We start from the raw sequence: 20,700 nt of genomic DNA on the forward strand, positions 1-20,700 counted from the left end.
AGTTACAAAAAGACGTATAAACGTCATCTCATGATACATATGCTATGACAAAAGGAAACTAATTCTATCTAGCTACGGCTAAACTGACGTCGTCTAATCAGACGTCTCATCGCGTCCAATCGGCGTATCTGTCGGATTCAGAAAAAAAAAACAATAAGACAGCTTTTTGTAAGTATAAACATATACTTTATAAAACAATACAGCAAATAGAAAAGAGTAAACCCAAATACTAACCATGCCGCCGCGAGAACTCAGAATGTCCATCAGCGCGTTTAAGCCCTTCCTGCCTGCGTACTCGTGCTCGTATGGTGTGGGGTCAGGTCCTATCATTGATCACTATCAAAACATGCAAAGAATCTATTATGTTATAATTTAAAAACCCCTAAACCCTAAACTATAAAACCTAAAGAGCAATACGAAAACACTTACAAAATCGGCCTCTAGATGCGCACCCGCCACTCCCCAAGTGGTGCGAGCTCCCTGCCTCTACTCGTGCTTTGGCTGCCTCCTTTTGTTGCTTCCACTTGTCCGAATTCTTGCGCGCTGCTTTCTTTGCATTCTTCTAGTCTTCTTTGGCAAACCTTCATCAAGTCTTCATTGAAGCGGTCATCCCATGTTGAAACGGGAAACTCGTCATGCAGCATGCTGATGACTCTGTCTTTTAAATCACTTGGTACTTCACTCCAGGTGTTTAGTATGTAGTGTCTAAACACCTGAGAGCAAAGACCGCGCATGCGCAAGATCACCTTGTTGCCTTCATAATCCAAGATGATGCCGCCGCTAAAGTAGACGGAGTAAGGCAAGCCCTCTCATCGATGACGCCGGAACCTAGGTGTCCCGGCGGGGGTCTCTAGCGGCGTGTCGATGAGGGTACGGACGTCAGGCGTCTCCATTGGAGTCTGGGCCCCGAAGTGAGGAGTGTCAACTAGAGTGACTCCTGGAGGAGTAGGTAGTGGTGTGTAGCTGCTAGGAACAGCCGTCAGTCGCGCAAAACCTGGCGTAGATGGCGATGCCATGGCTGGTGTGGGGGCAGGCAAAGAAGGGGAGGGTAAAGAGTCTCGTCGAATACGAGGCGGTGTCGAGGCATCGGCAACGACATCCCCATAACAACCGCCACCGCCACCACTAGAGCGTTGGTACCTAAACGAGTGTGAAGATCATCTCATCAACACCGAAGCTTCGGAGCACGCTGAATGCTCCAAAACAGAGGGAGACGCTAAAGGATTAGGAATGCGTGATGGTGCTCCAGAGCGATGACACTCCACGTACCACTACCTTTGATGGGGTGACAATGAAGAAAGAAACTCATCATCATCCATACCTGCATTATATACACAAACATGTAATCTTAATATTGAATGAATAGAGAAGAAAACATGGACAACTAGAGAGAGAGAGAGAGAGAGAGAGAGAGAGGACTCATAAAGGGGGAGGGATTCCTGTGTAGAGAGATTTTGTTGAAGTTCTGTGAATTTGTAAAAGCACTACGCTCTGGGTGCGATGGAGACTGAAACTGCAATCGCGAAGGTGATCCGTCTCTGCTCATAGATGCTACTTCCCCCACCACTAAATCTAGTTGATCGGGTGAAAGAGACGCTAAGAAGCAGTAGTAGTGCTTCTTAGTGTCTCTTTCACCCGATCAACTAGATCTAGCGGTGGGACGAGCAGCATCTATGAGCAGAGGTAGATCACTTCCTTCGCGATTGATTGCAGCTTCAGTCTCCATCGCACCCGGAGTGCAGTTCTTGTCGTCCCTGCTTGTGAGAACATACCTAGAGCATACGTACCTGGAGTGGACACAAAGACCATTAAATACAATGACGCATATAGACAAGAATGGACAGAAAGGCACATGAATACAATATATATTATAAAACGAAAGAAAATTATTCAAATACAATATTTATGGATTTAAAAGGTCTCTCTCTCATCCTCGCAAAGTTCAGCATAACTTCCTATATCTATATAGAGCTCTCCGTTTAAACGGATGTCCTCCGTTTCATTTTGTAGATCCTTTGCATGCACCCCATAGAGAGTAGCAGCTTGATGCTCGTCTGACACCACCTCAGCAGCTTCTGAGATCCATTGCACCAACTTCTCAAGTTTGTATATTGTGTTATGGATGTCAAGAGACAAACATCCCTCAATGGCCATCGATAAAATAAACAGCAAAACACGTGCAGCAATGATATTAACGTCCACACACGAATTTGTTACACAATTCTCACTATGAACATACCTGACACATTTTATGTCAGTCATGTGACTTCAAACTGGTAAGATTTCCTTCTTTAGTAAAACACCTTTGGAGCGAGTGCATTACTCCAGTTGGGGTTCGCTGTCGGAGGATAATTGTGCGAAAGGTGAGCTGGGAAGGCACCGAGCCCCTGGCTGTGAGAGGTGCGGGGACTCTCAGGAAAACGAGGATGAAACTGCAACTCGCAGATGGGTATGTAGAGAGACCATTGGGAATCCTAGACCAAATAGTTGTAACTTCGTGTGGAATTAACTATGAGCACACCTTTGCTGTGGTGGATTTTGGGAAAACGAACAACTTTGACATTATTTTGGGACGACCTTTTATGCGTCAACTCAAAATGATACAAGATTGGGGTTACAACCAAATCTACCTAAGGCACGAAGAGCTAATAATGAAAATCAACATGAAGCATCACAGCTATAGAGACGTTGCAAAAACACCAGTGCAAGAATTTAAGTTAACCATTGTAAATGAAATAGAAATACCTGCATGGATGCAAACGAAAGCGCATGTCTGGATGTGTGGAGCATCTGAGTGTGGAGATATAATCAAGGAGGAATGCGTTTTGGAAAGATCTGTAGAAGACGAGGCTTATTTCCCATAACCTTTCCCAGAACATTTATTTGAGCCATTTGGGTGGACTCAAATATTGTCAACCTTGGACGTATGTGTTAACTAATGCACACCTACGAAATTTTGTGACGAAGAAGGACACGATCTAGTAACGTTGCAAATGGCTAGTGTCATCCTTGAGTCAGGATCGGAGAGCAAGAAACAAGAAGAACCTCCACGTGAGACCGAGTGTAAAAGAATCATTGATGAGATATCTGTAGTGAACGATAGGAATCGAACAGAGAAGGAATTCACGGATTCACTAAGCTGTGACCTTCCATCACTGGGCGATGAAATTCAACTGATAGAGGCTGATGATGAAAGATCAAGTGCATTAGAGACGAATAGGAAATACAAGTCGAGGCAGGACAGGTTTTACGAGTTTCCTAACCAAAAACCTAGTCGACAGAAGTAGTATAAATCCAAGAGAACAAGAAAATCAAGGGGGAATAAGCATAATCCGATACCTCTTGTCAATGACAGAACGGGATATCTAAAGCTTGTCAAAGCTGAAGATTGTGTCAAAGAGGAGGTCACTAGCCAGTTTATCAAAACTAACCGTGGAAAAACAACAAGAAGAACAGACACGAAAAACAAACAACTAAGTCGCAAAAAGGGAGAAAAACAGGGTCTGGAATGACCAAAACAGAGAGGAAAACGGAGTACAATAAGCTCAAGCGAACCCTTAGAGACTTATGGACGGCTGACTTTGAAACAAATGAGGACACGAATTCTAACAAGATGGATGCACCGTCCCATTATTAGAAATATACCATACAAGATAGGAAAATCATAGTGCAACAACCAATGAGGGAATTGAAGGAACCGGGTACATCGTACGACGGTCTTGAAAAAGCCAAACTAATAGATCTAGCGGAGCCAGGAGAAGATCCAAAACCTGCATATATTGCCACAAATCTTACTGAAGAAGAGGAAAAGCTTTTGGTAGCTACTCTTAAACAATATAGAGATGTGTTTGCATGGTCATACAAAGATCTTAAGGGGGTGGATCCAAGTATTTGTCAACACACAATACCTCTTAAGAATGACGCCAAACCCAGCAGACAACGTCCCTATACTTACAATGAAACATTTGCGAAAAAGATCAAGGAGGAGATAGATAAACTTAAAGAGGCGGAGTTTATTTATGAAATTGAGCACACCAATTGGGTTTCACCGATTGTGGTGGTCCCGAAGAAAAATGGAAAGTTAAGAGTGTGAGTCAATATCAAGAAAGTAAATGCTGCTACAATTCCGGACAACTATCCTTTACCCATTACTGATCATGTAATAGAAAGGGTGGCAGGCAAAGAGGCTTACAGCTTCTTAGATGGCTTTTCGGGTTACAACCAACTCACAATAAAGCCAGAGGATCAACACAAAATGGCTTTCGCAACTGAATGGGATATTTTTGCATTCCGGGTAATGGCTTTTGGCTTAACAAATGCACCAGCCACATTTCAAAGGCTGATGGGTCATGCTTTTAAGGAATATCTAAGACAGTTCTTAGAAATTTACATGGATGACCTGTGCGTTCACTCTCTTGTAAGATTGGAGCACATAGAACACTTGACCAAGGTGTTCGAAAAATGCAGACTGTATCGGATTTGCCTAAATCCAGAGAAATGTGTCTTCATGGTAAGATAGGGCAAAATATTGGGACATAGTGTCCAAAAACGGTATTTCGATAGACATGGAGAAGATCAGCGTCATTGTTGATCTACCACGACCAGTAAAGGTGGAAGAGGTACAGGCATTTATGGGCCATTGTGGATATTATCGCAGATTTATCTACTCATACCCTATAATTGCAAAACCACTTTACACGCTGATAACTAAATTTGAGTGGACGGATGAGTGCGAGAAAGCTTTTCAAACGTTGAAGCAGAGATTAATTTCCGCTCCAATTTTGAAGGCTCCGGATTGGAAAAAGATATTTCACATCCACGTAGATGCATCAGCGTATGCAATAGGATGCATACTTGCACAACCTGGAGAGAACAACATGGATTTTCTGATAAGTTACTCCAGTAGACAACTGAACAATGCAAAGAAGAATTACACAACAATTGAGAGGGAGGGATTGGGTATGGTCTATGCGGTGAAAAAGTTTAGACACTACTTACTTTCCAATAAATTTGTATTCTTCGTTGATCACCAAGCACTGCTGTACTTAGTAAACAAACCTTGCAGTACGGGGAGAATTGTTCGATGGTTCATCATACTGCTTGAGTTTGACTTCACGGTAGTAGTCAAAAAAGGAACTACACACCAAAGAGCGGATCATTTATCTAGAATGATGCATGGAGAAAACCCTGTAGGAGTTGATGATGATTTGCCAGATGCATATCTTTTCAACATAGAAATGGTTCCAAGAAGGAGCGATGATGTAATTCCTTTGCTGATTATCGGGTCATTGAATGTGACAAGACAACCATCTACCATTGCAGCATCCAGATCATTGGTAATGTTGGCGGGCAGGCTATACAAACAGGGATCGGATCAAATCCTTAGGCTTTGTGTTGTTACGAGTGAACGGGAATTGTACCTAAACCAAGCTCATGTACAAACAACGGGAATTCACAATGGGCATGCACAGATGTATCAGAGATTGATGAGAATGGGTGTGTATAGGCCGAAAATGCGACATAGTGTTCATATGCATGTCAAATCTTTCGCTAAATGCACGCTTCAAAAGCCAATAGAGCACGCGACTCTATTCAGATTATCTGTAGCACCCCGATGGAGTAACTATATTGTTGAATACCTCACCACCAGGATACTGTCTGAGGGGATGAGTAGATCACGAATCAAAACGATCATGAAAGAGACAGAAAACTATGTACTGATTGAGGACACTCTTTACAAAAGGGGAAAAGACAATCAATTGAGAATGTGCGCGACTGAAGAGGAATACATTCCTATCTTAGAGCAAGCACACGGTGGACAAGATGGTGGACATTTCTCGGCTGACAAAACGGCCAAAGCAATTCTTATTGCAGGCATATGGTGGCCTACACTATTCATGGACGCTGAAGAGTTTGTGAAACGATGTGATGATTGCTAGAAAACAAAAATTTCTAGAGCACGAGATGATATGCCCTTAAGGCCAATGATGGGGGCAAGAGCATTTGCGAAATGGGAAATAGATTTTGTAGGACCGATAGCGCCTCCGGGATATAAAACGCACGCTCAATACATTATTGTGGCAATAGATTATCTAACAAAATGGGTGGAAGCTAAAGCAACAACCAAAAATGATGCAAAAACAACATCACAGTTTTTGTATGAGAACATTTTCACCAGATATGGCTTACCAATTGAGCTAGTGAGCGATAGAGGAACTCACTTCATCAATGAGGTGATCGAATTCCTATTGAATGAATTCATGGTAATTCACAGGAAATCTACTCCCTATCACCCACAAGCGAACGGCTAAGCAGAAAGTACGAATAAAATTTTGGTGACAATTCTCACCAAAATTGTCGGCGAATCAAGAGCTGACTGGGATCAAAAGTTACATTCAGCCTTATGGGCATATAGAGTAGCTTACAAAACGTCAATCAGAACGACTCCGTTCAACATGGTTTATGAAATTCAAGCAATTTTGCCACTTGAATTCCTTATCCCCACGCTTCAAGTCGCTAAACAATTAGAATGGACGGGACATGAATTATCCAATCAGGTAGATATCCTGGAAAAACTGGATGAAACTAGATTGAGAGCAGTTGCATCAATATACGTGCAAAAACAAAACATGAAACCATTCTTTGATCAACATGTTATCAGCATGGAAATTGCTATTGGGGATTACGTCTTAATGTATACCCTAAAACAACATTCCCGAAAACTCAAAAAGCGAGGAAATGGACCCTATGTGATTCATGACATATCATCTAGCGGTGCCATTAAACTTGCGACATTAGAGGGAGAGGAAATGCCTAACTGGATTAGTGGTTGCAGACTAAAGAAATACAACATACCACTCACCACAGAGATGCTTGCCAAAATACACGCTACGAAGGAGCGCGAGAACAAAGCAAAGGAAACAAAAGCTCAGGCGTAGGAGGAGGCCAAAGTCAGGATTTTAAAACGAAAACAAACCTTATAACAACAAAAACTTCCTCAACCAGCAGACACAGCTCAAATTCCTTTGTCTATAATTCAAACTGATGAGCAATGAGAAACAGGAATCGATGTTCGCATCAATGTCCGACTCTCGCATGGCAGATATCAACGAGCATTGATTGACACAGGAGCAAGAGTCAATGCGGTCAACTTCTCCACTTACAGGATGCTTACAAATGAACCCCTCGTGCAATCCACACATGATCTACAAGCAGCAAATGGTACAACAATGCCAACAGTGGGCATAGTAAACTTACCAATCAATCTTGATGGAAATAGTTGTCCTCATCAATTTTTCGTAATGAAAGACAGAGAAATCAAAGAATCAATATGCTTGGGATTTCCATGGATGAGAACGTACAATGCATTCACTGAATGGTCAGAACATGCGTTAAGGTACACACACGACTCTAACGTGTACATGACTCCATTCACCAAAACAGATCACTCGTGGCCGAGCATCTCCATCAACAAAAAGCAACCAGCTAATCAGTCAAAAACACCACAAAAGGTTATTCGGAAAGTATGGATACAGAAAAGATTGTTGACCAACAAACCGAGCAAGATATGGCTACCTGAGGAAAAACTCCAGACGGTAGCGACATCATCTCAAAGATCTTCAGAAGTTACTCCAAAGTGGAAATGGCAACTAAAACTAGAGACAACTAAACATTCGGTGACAGAGCTCGAAAGCAAACCCAAAACTCAAAACAAGAAGTCTGAACTTCCAAAATGGCACTGGAAACCTGTGAAAACTAAAGGAGAATCTGTAAAGATGCAACAAACCACATACATATGGGTTCCAAAAATAGTTACCATCACAACACCCACAATCAAGGAAAGAGCAATTCGACTGCAAGCTCTTTTGTTCCATAAACAGCTACTCTCGCCATCAAAAGCCACTAAAAACTACATTCAGTCCCCGCATCTTGCACAACACATTGTTGCCCAACGCATTGTCTCGAACATCAGAATAGGGCCACATTACACGGCCATGCATAGACACAGATTCCAAAACCCATGCACATGGACCCAACCTTCATCCGGGACGACTCAGACAAGGAAGGGGGGAGTAATTGATGAATCTAGCAACAGTCAGGGTCATTAAGGGGTCCAACGTGTAAATATGTACATAATGTGTGTGCTTTTTTATTATTTAGAGTTCAATTTCGAACATATTCGATCAAAACCTGGCAATTTTAACGTTTTTGTATCATCCGACCAGCATAATAATGAGCTGTAATGACAAAATCCGGAGCATTGGGATGCTTCTAGAGAAAATATATGCTTAGGGGTGAGTACAATAATTTTGGCTAATCTTTGCCAGTTAATAAGTATTTTCAATTTATTTTGTTTGATTTTCGTTAATAAAACATCAAAAATTAAAAAATATCGCTCACAAGTGTCAGAATCAAGTTCTGGAAGCAAACGCCAAAGTATCATGATAAGGTTATCAAGCATGGAAGATATGAAGCTAATCTGAAGATGTCGAATTTCAGCCTTAATGATCATGACTACATTTTTCCAAAAGCGCATCAAATGGTCATACGACGCCGGAACGACAAGCGGTTCGATCGACAGGTGGTATGCAGATTATATCGGGATCAAAGGTGAGGAAAATCAACCCTGAGTCACGAAAATCTTGGGAAGATATAGGCAAGGTAGGCCAAACTATAGCTCATTGTTCATTTTCACCTTTTGAGAGAGAAGGAGAGAGCTTTTTGACCTAGAGCGAGCTGCCACGTTTCTACCCCGTACAGACGATCGGAGCAAGCATTTCACACCAGATTTCACAAGTATGTTCCTTATCAAGTAAAGATCAAGTCTATTACGCATGCAAGCGCGAATCTTTGCACAAACGGGCGAAGGGATCAAATCAAAGTCGGATCGGGTCAAAGAGGTCAAGGGCCCTTAGAGGCATCCAAACAAAACTTTTTTCAGGCACAGAACAGATCAATGTGCTCCCCACAAGGTCAGGAACAAATCCATATGGTCAAATCACAATTTGGTGGTGGTACACCGATCGCGATCGGTGTACCTCACTGACAAAAATTGGGACAGAACGTGCAAAACACCTCCCCTCAGCCTCGCCTACAATCTGCTGGTGTCAAATTCAATTTTGGCCTCCATGGTATGATCGCGATCGCTGCCCTCAGATGCAGGTTTTGCAACTTTTGATTTGGCCCAGGCTTGAAACTCAGTTAAATGTACACTCTCTTGAATTTTCAAGGAAAATGCACAAATTTTGCTCATGGAAGGGTCCCGGATGGATGGTTTGCAAGGTAAAATTTGACGAACAACTACCAAAATCCGGTTAAAAATAATGATGGATGGTTTGAAAGGTACACTTATCCGACTAAGAGTCAGAACAGTTGTAGAAAACCTCGGATGGATCTCAAAATCTCCTACAAGTACAGATATAGTCATTTTAGTCTCGAATGATCACACAAAGGTAGAATTGGAGCCGAGCCAATGACAAAACCAAAAGGTCACTTAAGTATGTTCAAGCATCACATGGATATCCAAGAAATGCCTGAAAAATGCACAAATTTGGAAAACCTCCTAAGACAGGGTATAAAGTCCCTGATAAGGTCAAAATCAGACAATGGAGTAGGCTGATGGTAGCAGAACCTCATGGAAGCAGTGGGAGCTCTAAAACCAACTTCAATTAACTCCAGGATCCACCAACCAAAGTTCATCAGGAAAATCCAATATGGTTAGACTTATTAAAATATGGTCAAACAGTGAAGAATTGCTCTAATTTGTTCATTTTAAGTCCAAACTTGGAAATAAATCATCAGTGGGCTAGGCAGGCATAGGGGTTCATGACCATCTAGTTTTCACCCAAAAAAGGCCCAGAACACCGATCGCGATCGGTGTACCTCGGCTTCAAATTTTGACAAAAACCTATCAGATCCCTTGTATACATCTTGTTCAAGTCACCAACCAAGTTTCAAGCCATTTGAACATCAAAAACTCATGAAAAGTCAGAGTCTAGTCCAAAACTCCCTTGTAACCCAGAATCGGGACCTGTAAACTCAAAAGTGGTTCAAATGAAACACACAGTGGACCAAAATGACCCTCCAACTATCAGCAACCCACTCATGTGATCAAATCTAATTTTGGTCTCTGTACTACGATCGCGATCGATGTACCTCAGCTCCAGAATTGGCTCAGATTTTAATCAATCATAGCTCTAGTCTTCCTAGTCCCACTGGTGAAATATGGACAAGAATGGATGAAATTTGTTCAAGTTATGATCAGTTTTAACATTTGAACTGTTTTTTACTAAAAGTCTAAATGTGATTGATTGCGAAGGGAAAATCCTGACAGCTTGTGATTCTCCTGACATAGAATGCCTCGCCAAAAGAAAGAAAGGCAGTGGACAGCAGCACCATATGAAGTGGAGGAGCTCGCTACAAATGAAAAGGCTCACATCTCGGATGAAATACTTGCTCAAATCCCTGCCCACATATTCATCTCAAAGTCTAAGGATTCTGATGGTGACTTGGTAAAGACAACTATCATGCCACGAGAGATATGGAACCTCCACCGAAGGCCAGAGGTAATAGAGGCAGTGCGAGTTGTACACTTGGAGCAATTTTTCAGATTACAACCATGGGGAATAGATTACATGAGGGCCCACGAGCTCATGAGCTCAATACAATATGATGGGCAGGCAATGCTCATGGACAAGGATGGATCGAAGGTGAAAGTAAAGATTACGAAGGAAATCATCAATAAGGCTTTACATTTCCTCCCAGGGAAACACGATTTGCTGGCGAAGACAAAGTCACTGGACAATGAGAAGGCATTCGTCAAAGCAAAGGAAAACAAATACAAATACAGTGACATGATATACGGAGAGCTGGAATTGCCGATGTGATTGATCTCCCACATTTCAGAGTACAAAAGCCTCCTCGCTACACCGAGCCAATCCTGCACATTGCCGTAGTCATGGCTCTAGCGACGACCGAAAATAGAACCATTCGCTGCGATTACGGTTCTTACATTCTGGAAAACCTCATTGAAGCAAATTTGAAAAGCTCGGCAATAAACAAAAGCTACATGAACGCAGGGCTGATGCTAACCAGAATAGCATACCAGGCTTTGGGAATGATTGAAGATTTGCCAGCTACCAGTTCTCAAACGGCACTGATCCAGAAAGCAAAGCTGGTTGCTCATTCCGTAAGGACGACCCCCGGCGCGACATCATTGCGCTCAGCAAAGGCCACCAAAAAAAGCTCGAGTGATGAAGAAAAAACGGAGACAGACTATGAAGGAAAATCTCAAGATTCTAAAGACAAAGGGCCATCAGAGTTTGAAGAAAGTGAGGAGGAAGACTCCACAAAGCCGCTCAAGAGAAAAAGAGGGAAGAGAAGTGCAGTACCGTAGTCGGACATGCAAAAAGCATATGCAGAAGCTCAAAAAGAGTCGACGAAAGAAGAACCAAGTTAAGGGCTGATAGACAGGCTAGAGCGGCTGCAACACAACAGACACAAAAAAGAAGATTCAAAAGGGAAAGGCAAGAAAGAATAGATAATGCAACTCGCATACGCGGGGAGAAGCAAAGGTTAGAAGCAGAGCAAAAGGCTGCGGAAGTGGACATCTCTACGCAGTCCACTGAAGGAACGAAGGAGAAAGACGCGGCTGATGAGACAAACCAGGCAGAGCATCTAAAGAAGATCCAAAGAGAAAGGAATTTGGAAGTGCAAAGGGCGGCGGATCTCACTCGCCAAAGAATCATCAGGATTCTAAAGAAAAGAAAAGCGGAAGTATCTGCTTCGTAACAAGGGGAAGAGACTTCAAAAAGAGGCACGTACGACAAGAATCAAGCCCACCTCCTCCCTCGCCCAAATCACCTCCTCCTTCGCCAAAATCTCCTCCTCCTCCCCCTTCTCCATCGAACAAAAAACAACCGACTCCTCCCCCTTCAACCTCACAAAAGGAGTTTATATCTCCTACAGAAGCAATCGAATACCACGAAGCCTGCCAGGCAGTGGCTGGTTTTGATTACAAGAGAACTTTAAGGGAATTAGAACGGCAACTCCAGTGTCAACACATGGTGCTAAGTGAAAAGGAAAGGTAGGTACAGGAGGCCCAACAAAAGCAATCATCTAGGCAAAAGGAGTTAGAAAGCCTGAGGGCGCAACTAGAACGCGTAACGGAGGAGAGAGACCTTGAGCGACAACAGGCTCAGTCTCTCATCAAAGACTTGGTGGATGTCAGGAGAGACTTGACAGCCAAAGAAAAGGAGTGCCAAGAAGTGATGACAAGAGTACAGAAAGCAACGGAGCAACTTGCCTACGAGAGTGCAAGATTTCAGAGGCTTAGCAGCTCATACAATACTGTCAAAGGCACTCTAACAACTTTGATGGCGAATCAGGAACCTGCTGGGGCATTGGTCTCCACATCTGACGATGCCACAGCAGTGAACACTATAGCGGCACTAAAAGCAGATCTAGAGCAAGAAAAGATTCAAAGACAGTTGCTCGTATCAGGAATGGTGGCCCAGACGGCAGCAAATAAGCTAAAGTTAAAAGAAATGGAGCAGCAACTAGCTCAAGCAAGCGCTGAACTACAGATTTAGAAGCAGATCGGTGACACGCTGCTAAAGGAAAAAGAAAATCTGCTTTTTTAACAGAAAATCAAAGCAGACAAAGCCCAAACTCAACCACAACTGTTGCCCGGACAACAAGTGCCAGATTTGCCTGGAACATCACACCAAGGGAAACGGGAGCATGAATTTGAAGGGCCCGATATGGATATAAGAGATGAGCTCAATGAGAGCATTCAGGACATGCCAGAGGGCCAGCAAAGGAGTACATGCTCTATGAAAAGAAGATACTGGAGTCAGCAGCCCTGGCATACTTACAACCAGAAGAGCAGGTGGAAGGATTTGGCCATGAGTACCTTCCGTTTCCTCTGCTATGCCATGAAGCAATTTTGTGGAAAGAAAAGATGCGGCCAGCTTTGCCACGAAACAAAGATGGGGGTTACGAAGGCATTGCACTAACAGCGGAAGAAGCTCAAATGCTTGTCGATGACCACCCCAAGTGGAGGCAGAAGTGGTTGGACAAAAGGCCACAGTATCTAACAAATTACCACAACGCTCCTCAACATATACAAATAGATCCCACTTTCTGCCCAATCCTGAGAAGACGCACATGGAAAGACTTCGCCACATGGAAAGGGTCAAGGCCGCAAAAGCTGAATTACCCGATTTTGACAGCGCAGCAACCCCCTACGGTGGCCTACATGGTCAGCACACTGAATTCGATAGTCACATTGCTGCGGGATGTCCCAGACTTGGCATGCCAAATGTTAGTAAAGATAGCCCGGATGATCGTCACCTGCATCCAGGTGTTTAAAGACACTGAAGGCGATGATCATCCGTGGAATCTGTTCTTGGAAGGACACAGAGGCATCTGCTGGAATCTAAAGGATTCATCGCCACGACACATCTTGATGGCCATATACTCCAGGCTAATGTACCTTCCCTCACACTACTTGCAGACATTTGAAGAGGCCTTCGTCACAGGATTCTTTGAAATTGACTCGAGGATTTTCCATCCTATGGCGAAGGACCTCAAGGCAAGGTACGTAGCATACCAACACACCTTATCTGAAAATCCATTCAGACAGCATCAAGAAGCCCTGGAAGCCGTCCTACGAATAAGAAGTTTTTCAGCGACACTTGCTTCATTAGAGCCACATCAACTGCCAAAGCACTGAACGTGCACAAGGGCGTGCAAGGATAAGGAAGGGGGGAGTGTTTGGCGGATGAAGCAACAAGCGGCCATTTCCATAAGGATCATATTTTTTTGAGAAACCATTGTAAAATTCTTTTGTAAAGAAGCATCTCTAAGCCGGAAATTTGTCAAAGGATGTATGATTATTCTTATGGGAGCAATTGTATATTAGAGAGTCAGTTAGAAGTTTGGGAGCTTATGGCCGGACAAGCCATTTGTAAAGACCTAATCTATAAAGGTCATTTTTTTGTAAGTTTGGATATAATCTTTTTAATGGGGAACTGAGAAGACAACGCACGTTTGAGAGCTCCTTCTTGTTCAAACTTGTAATCTTCGCCATTGCGGCTATGGTAATCCAAATTCAGATTTGGATATTGCATTGTGTTCCTCTCATCTTGCTCTTTCATTCAAGTGTAATCATTCAAGATTCAGTGTAGGTTTTCAACTACGAGTTTGAGGCCTTAAATCGTTGTTTTGAGTGTCTATATACATATTTTATGTTGTTTTGACCCTAGGAGGGGCTTTAGGGACCCTAAAACGACCCATTAGGATCACTTGTTCGCTGTTTTTGCTGACTTTGGGACGAACGATCACGATCGTTGTACCTCTTCAGAATGATGTGACAGTGATAGGACATGTTCCTGATAATCCCCTGTAGCTTCCCTTCAAGTTTCGTGCGATTCTGATATGATTTGCATGGTAAACCGGCGTGATGACTGAAGAACGGTGTAGGAGGATGTAGGCAGATTACTTGGCGGTAATGCGTTTGATTTACTTGTAGAGTTAGTAGTTGCATCTCTTCGAGTTCACTTCATTAGGACTGACACCCTAGTGAGTTTCCATGCCTCATCCGAGTCGCGTCCCCTGCATTGATAAATATGTTGATGCTTGAGAGCTATGCTATGGACGTCCGTCGAGGCGACCCGCAAACACCGGACTACTGAGGACCCAACTCCCGATAAATCTTAAACGGTCAATAACTTGACAACTATAAATCCGATCACTGATCTGAAAAGATCGACGCGTTCCTCAGAGTGAGCACTTCAGGCCAGTATAGTCATTTCAATTGTGTCACCTTAGCTGCAGTTGTCCAATCCGTTACAGATCTGCAATCGATTCAACTTAAAACTGTCATAACTTCTTATCCGTAGCTCCGATTGACGAGCCGTAAAGATAGGCACATAGAGCCCTTCAAGTACTTTGATTCTGATTAATCAAATTCCAGCTATGACCACTTCAAGCATACTTACTGTTTAGCATTACCAAAACATCTTCTGGTCCTTAGAGCCCCATTTGGTATACTTTTAGCTTAAAATTGGCTTGTTAGCAAGCCCTTATAACTGTTGATTAATCATGTAGGATTCAAATACTCTCGATTGGCATCCCTTTGCTCATTTTCTTGTCATGGGAGCGGAGTGGCACGACATCGCACAGATCGAATGGTCTCTTTTACTTTGTGTTCTTGGGCTCCTGTGAAAATCCATGGCGCTTTAGGGAGTTTTATCGATCCATCAAATGCTGTTTGCGGCCAATATTGCTCCATATGATCCACATTTCTAAGGTCAAACCTGGATCCCAAAGTATCTTTCTTGCCGGTCAGATGGTCCCATAGCAAGACTACCCACATTCTTGAATATGTGCATTGGATCGAGCAAGTGATTGATCATGAAACGGGGCCAATATGGTAACTTGTACCATAGAGAGAGTCTCTTCATCCCTGGGGACAAACCGTTATCACACATCTCCTTCTGCTCTAACCATGCTTGTGCAGACATCCTTAGTGGCTCTCTTCCCAAAAAGCCGTCACGTAACACATGATTCTCTGGAAGATACGCTTGATGACCTTCGTAGATTTGCTTCTTCAATGAGGGCGTCGGACGTGCATTCAATCTAGGTCCACATGTGACACATGCTCTGTATCCGCTTGTTTGAAGCCCTGCATGTATACACATGATAATAGATAATCTTGAGAAAAGCCATCACGTAACACATGATTCTCTGGAAGATACGCTTGATGACCTTCGTAGATTTGCTTCTTCAATGAGGGCGTCTGATGTGCATTCAATCTAGGTCCACATGTGACACGTGCTCTGTATCCGCTTGTTTGAAGCCCTGCATGTATACACATGATAATAGATAAGCTTGAGAAAAACCAAGATTTACAGTGTTTGAGTTTAAGTGTAAATCATCTGAGCATTCTGTTATATTCCAGGATAGTCATGCATGGTCCACATTAGAATGCATCTTCTTTGTAGTCAACCACGGGGGAATGTTGTAGTTGACGATGACAACGAGCCATACACTGTGAGATGTTGATCTTTGACCAAATGGATTTACGCCATCCATAGCCAGGCCTAGGCCCAAATTTTGAGCTTCCCTAGCAAAATTCGACCATGTTTCATCTATATGTTTTCAGGCTGCGCAATCTGCAAGAATCCGTAGAACACCATCCGAAGATTTATTCTCCTCATGCCATGATGCTAGGGCGGCCATGGACTTACATTCGAAGAAATTCTTGATGCGAGGAAGCAGAGAAAAATGTCGCAAAACCTTTTGTGGAATTTTTGTTCCGTGGAGATCTACTCAGTATCTCTCGGAATCACATTTCGGACACTTCTTCGTGTCTATGTATTCCCCTCTGAAAAGAATGCAATCGTTAGAACAAGCGTGGATCGAATTATAATCCATCCCCAAGCTTTGCAAGATTATTCTTGCTTCCTCTATGAATCTGGCATCACATTATCAGCTAGCAGTATGTGCTCTTTGAGCAATCTACACAGCGAAAAAATGCGGTATAATTGTGTAAAAATCTATCAGATCATTATACATCTAGAGTTTTTTATTAAAGTAAACACATTGTAATAGATCACCTGAAAAGCGCTGTGACGCTAGTGTCACTCCATCCAAACTTTGTCTGCATGTTGAGAAGAACCGGAAGCGCCTTCAATCTAAACACACGTGCTCCATCATACAATGGCGTATCGGCTTCACTTTTCATATCATCATAGATAAGCCTTTCTGAATCCACGATCGTCTTGATCATTTCATCGATCTCGGGCTCAAACATTGCCTCGTTGGGAATGTGGTCTGCATGATCATTCCCCGAGCTGTCAAAGGCTACATCTTGTGGCCTCACATATGTTGCTTGACCAAAGTACCTGCGAACGCGTCTACTGGCTTGCAAGATTGCTACATGTTGATCAGCGTCAGAGTCCGACGAGTTATAACTGGCAACAACTCGATGTATAATAGATAGATCGAACTCGCCAAATTTACAAACGTGTTGTAAAGAAACGCGTCTTGTCCGTCGCACAGCATGCTTGCATGATTACAAGGACATAAGATCCTCATTGTTGAGAGATAGGTGTTTCTATTGGACGAACTCACATCCTCGTCACTACTCATAATTATGGTAAAAACCTTATAACCTGGACATAAATCTTCTATTGGCATCCTCCGTCTTTTATCTCTCTCTCTCTCTCTCTCTCTCTCTCTCTCTCTCTCTCTCTCTCTCTCTCTCTCTCTGTTCACATTGTAAACTACCTCACATTCTCTAATCATGTCCAATCTCCGCACATCTCGGTCTAGAGGTGCATGGAGATCAGAACCACCGGATTATAGTCTTGTCTTTATTGGTCAATGCCTATATTTGTGGGTTCAAGAAATCTACACACCCACGTCTACATGATAGTGCATGTAGTGGACAAAACCCCTTTGCCTCTTCTCTAGCTGTAGCATTTCACAACATCTTAACATCTTTTCACAGTAGATCTTTATTCGAGGGATTACTTAGCACATTACATGTTGGCCTCCAATCTGAGAATCATGCCATTAAAAGCTTTCCAGCTTAAGGTCGCATCCGTAGAGAGGAAGAGAGGGATCACCGTTCGTCTAACTTTAATTTTTTTATCGTAATCTTGAAGGTAAACTCTAATATAAAAACTCAATCCAAAATCTAATCTAATTGAACATGTGGTGATTCGTGGCTAATTGAACATGGTTAGTATGTGAGTTAATAGGTGTCAGATTCTGATGGGAATATACATATTGTTGTGTAAATAGTGTTTGCTCTTTGGGCAAAGCGCACCTTCATTGACATGCACTAAAATCTAACCTAAATTTAAAAAAAGCTAGTCCATCGAACATAAATTTAGATCTAATTTAAAGTTAAACTAAAAAATTAACATAAATCTAATCTAATATAACGTAAATCTAAATCTAACGTAAATAAATTTAGATCTAATCTAACGTAAATCTAACTCAAAATAAACTTAAATATAATCTAATCTAACTTAAATAAAACTGAATGTAATTTAACATAATCTTAAATTCAACATAAACATAAATCTAAATGTAATCTAATTTAAAATTTAGCTTAATCTCTTTCTCTCTTTGTTTTCTCCCTTTACCTCTCTCTTTCGTCTTCTCTCCCTCTCTCTCTCTCTCTTTGGTTTTTTATTCTCTCTCTCTTTCTCTTTGTTTTCTCCTCTCTCTCTCTCTCTCTCTCTCTCTCTCTCTCTCTCTCTTTTCCTCTCTCAATGTGTGTGTGTATGCATTCTTTGTTTATGCATGTGTGTGTATGTGTGTGTGTGTTTTGTTTATGCATGTGCTCTCTCTCTCTCTCTCTCTCTCTCTCTCTCTCTCTCTCAAAAACACAATGTGTGTGTGTGTGTGAGAGAGAGAGAGAGAGGGAGAGAGAGACAAAGAGGGGAAGGGAACATGAGAGAGAGGAGAGGGAAGGAGCATACCTGGCTCTCCTTCCTCTCCTCGTGTGTGTGTGTGTGTGTGTGTGTGTGTGTGTGTGTGTGTGTGTGTGTGTGGGTGTGGGGAGAAGAAAGAGAGAGAGAGAGGGAGAGCATGGGTTACCTCTTTGTTTGAGCTCCGAAAACTCAGATCTGAGATCTGAGTTTTCGGGCGTTCTCGGTTTATTTTTTACGCCTACTGGCATCGCTATGGGCATCGCTATGTTACAAATAAACTAGCGACGCTGTGAATTTTCACTTTTGAGTGTCGTACTACGAGCGTCGCTAATGTAAAGTACCTCTTGTAGTGAAATGCATTTTTTGGAGCAGTGATTGTGTTGCCTCTGGAAGTTAGTAGGGGAGGAACCCAGGTGATAGAACTAAGTATATGTACTTCACGGATATGAGGTCAATTTGCTAGTTGGATGCTGGAGCAATGAGAGACAAAGCCTCCAAGGCTGGTAGTTTGCTTAATTTGTGAGAAACAGAACGAAAACCCCACTGTTGGGACCCTATTTCTAGATGTTGGGAAGGGTAGAAGAAAGGGAAAGAAAGCTCTATACTTTACTTGATATGTGGGTTACAGGGCTATATGGTTGATTTTTCAAATGTACATTTCAGCTGTAAGCTACAAGGCCTCCAAGATGGACAATTGGTGTGGAGCCTTTTGAAAAAATTTGTAAGTGTTGGAACAAGAATGAAAACTGCTAGTTTTGATTGTGTTTTATGAGTGCACTAGAGGTTGAATGGAGATGCAAGAAGGCTATATGACATAATTAGACATGTGGGGAAAATGGTCGTGAAGGTAGTTTTGTATTATGATGTTCGAACAGGAAGCACCAAGCTCTCAAAGATGGGTAGATTTCATTGGGTAAAGGCTCCTTTTTCAGAATGGGGAACAAGAAAAGTGCCCACTTTTGAAGCAATAAATGGAGGCCATGATGAGAACATGATGTTGAGCCAAAGTTATGGAACCATCTCCAGGGATTCAATTAGTTTGGCTATTGGATGTGCTAGTGGGATGTGGCACAAGGAGAAAGTGCACCCTTTTCCATTTGGGAAGGATAAATTGAAGGCTTTAAGCTTAGGAGCTCTGGCCACATGCGGTCTAGGCACAAATTGCCCCCATTTATTTTATAAAAATTAATAATAGAAGCTAAGGGAGGTTTTCACACCTTACTCCTGTAAGAAGCGACCCGCAGGCTTCTTACAAAATCATGAAATGGGTTGTCATGTGGCAAAGAAAGGAACTAATGGGAAAAGAAAGGAACATCTTCAACCTTTCTGTGACATGCCATAAGCGGACTTGATCCCATAGAAATCAACTTTTATGTATGCTCTTGCAACATGTTCAAGCCACGATGCTTTGGATACTGGTAAGAAGCTGCACGAACTATGGGAAAACAATTTCTTAAGGCCCATTCCTTCTACTTTAGGAGGATGCATAGAGCTACAAGTCATAGATTTGTCCCATAATTCACTCACTAGTCCCACAAGAAGTTTTGGACAAATACTCGCAATAATTCCCACATTGTGACTTACCTCAACATCGTGAGCTTCTGTGAGGGAGGCACCGCATACCTAGCTAGGTACGATTGGGGGCAGGGGACCGCAAGGCCCTAGCTAGGTATGCAGTGCCTCTCGAGCAGAAGCTCATGATGTTATGCATTGTATGAAAAACACTGAAAAAGACTCCGTTGTCCTACATGAGAAAATTTCTAAATCTTCTTGTGTCCGATCCCAAAGGAGATTGCAAAAAGAGGTGGGGAATTGCACGTCTTTGCAATGACTCTAGATCGGGAGCAACATTTGAGCAGTGAATTACTAAGGGAGCTTGGACACCTCCGCAATATCATATTCTCAGATGTGAACTATAACAAGTTCACAAGAACTTTTCCCATTGAGATCACTAACATAATCTCTTTGGAGTTACTCATGGAATCACCGACAACCTACCCCTATATCTAGGTTCTTTGAAAAAATTACAGCTGCTTGATCTCTCCTACAACCAATTCATGGGCCCAACAGTGAGCTAAGAGTCCTAACTAATGTGGTCTTACGCAATAATCAGCTCTCATGTAAAATGATATGAAGAATTATAATAAGCTTGGATTGCTTGATTTAAACCATAATGAGCTGATGTGGGTACCATGCTGCCAGAATTTGGAAGCATAGCTAGCCTGGAGCAAGGTAGGTCCATATGGAT

The sequence above is a fragment of the Adiantum capillus-veneris genome, chromosome 24, assembly GCF_014529385.1.
Source record: "Adiantum capillus-veneris isolate H3 chromosome 24, ASM1452938v2, whole genome shotgun sequence".
Classification (NCBI taxonomy): domain Eukaryota; kingdom Viridiplantae; phylum Streptophyta; class Polypodiopsida; order Polypodiales; family Pteridaceae; genus Adiantum; species Adiantum capillus-veneris.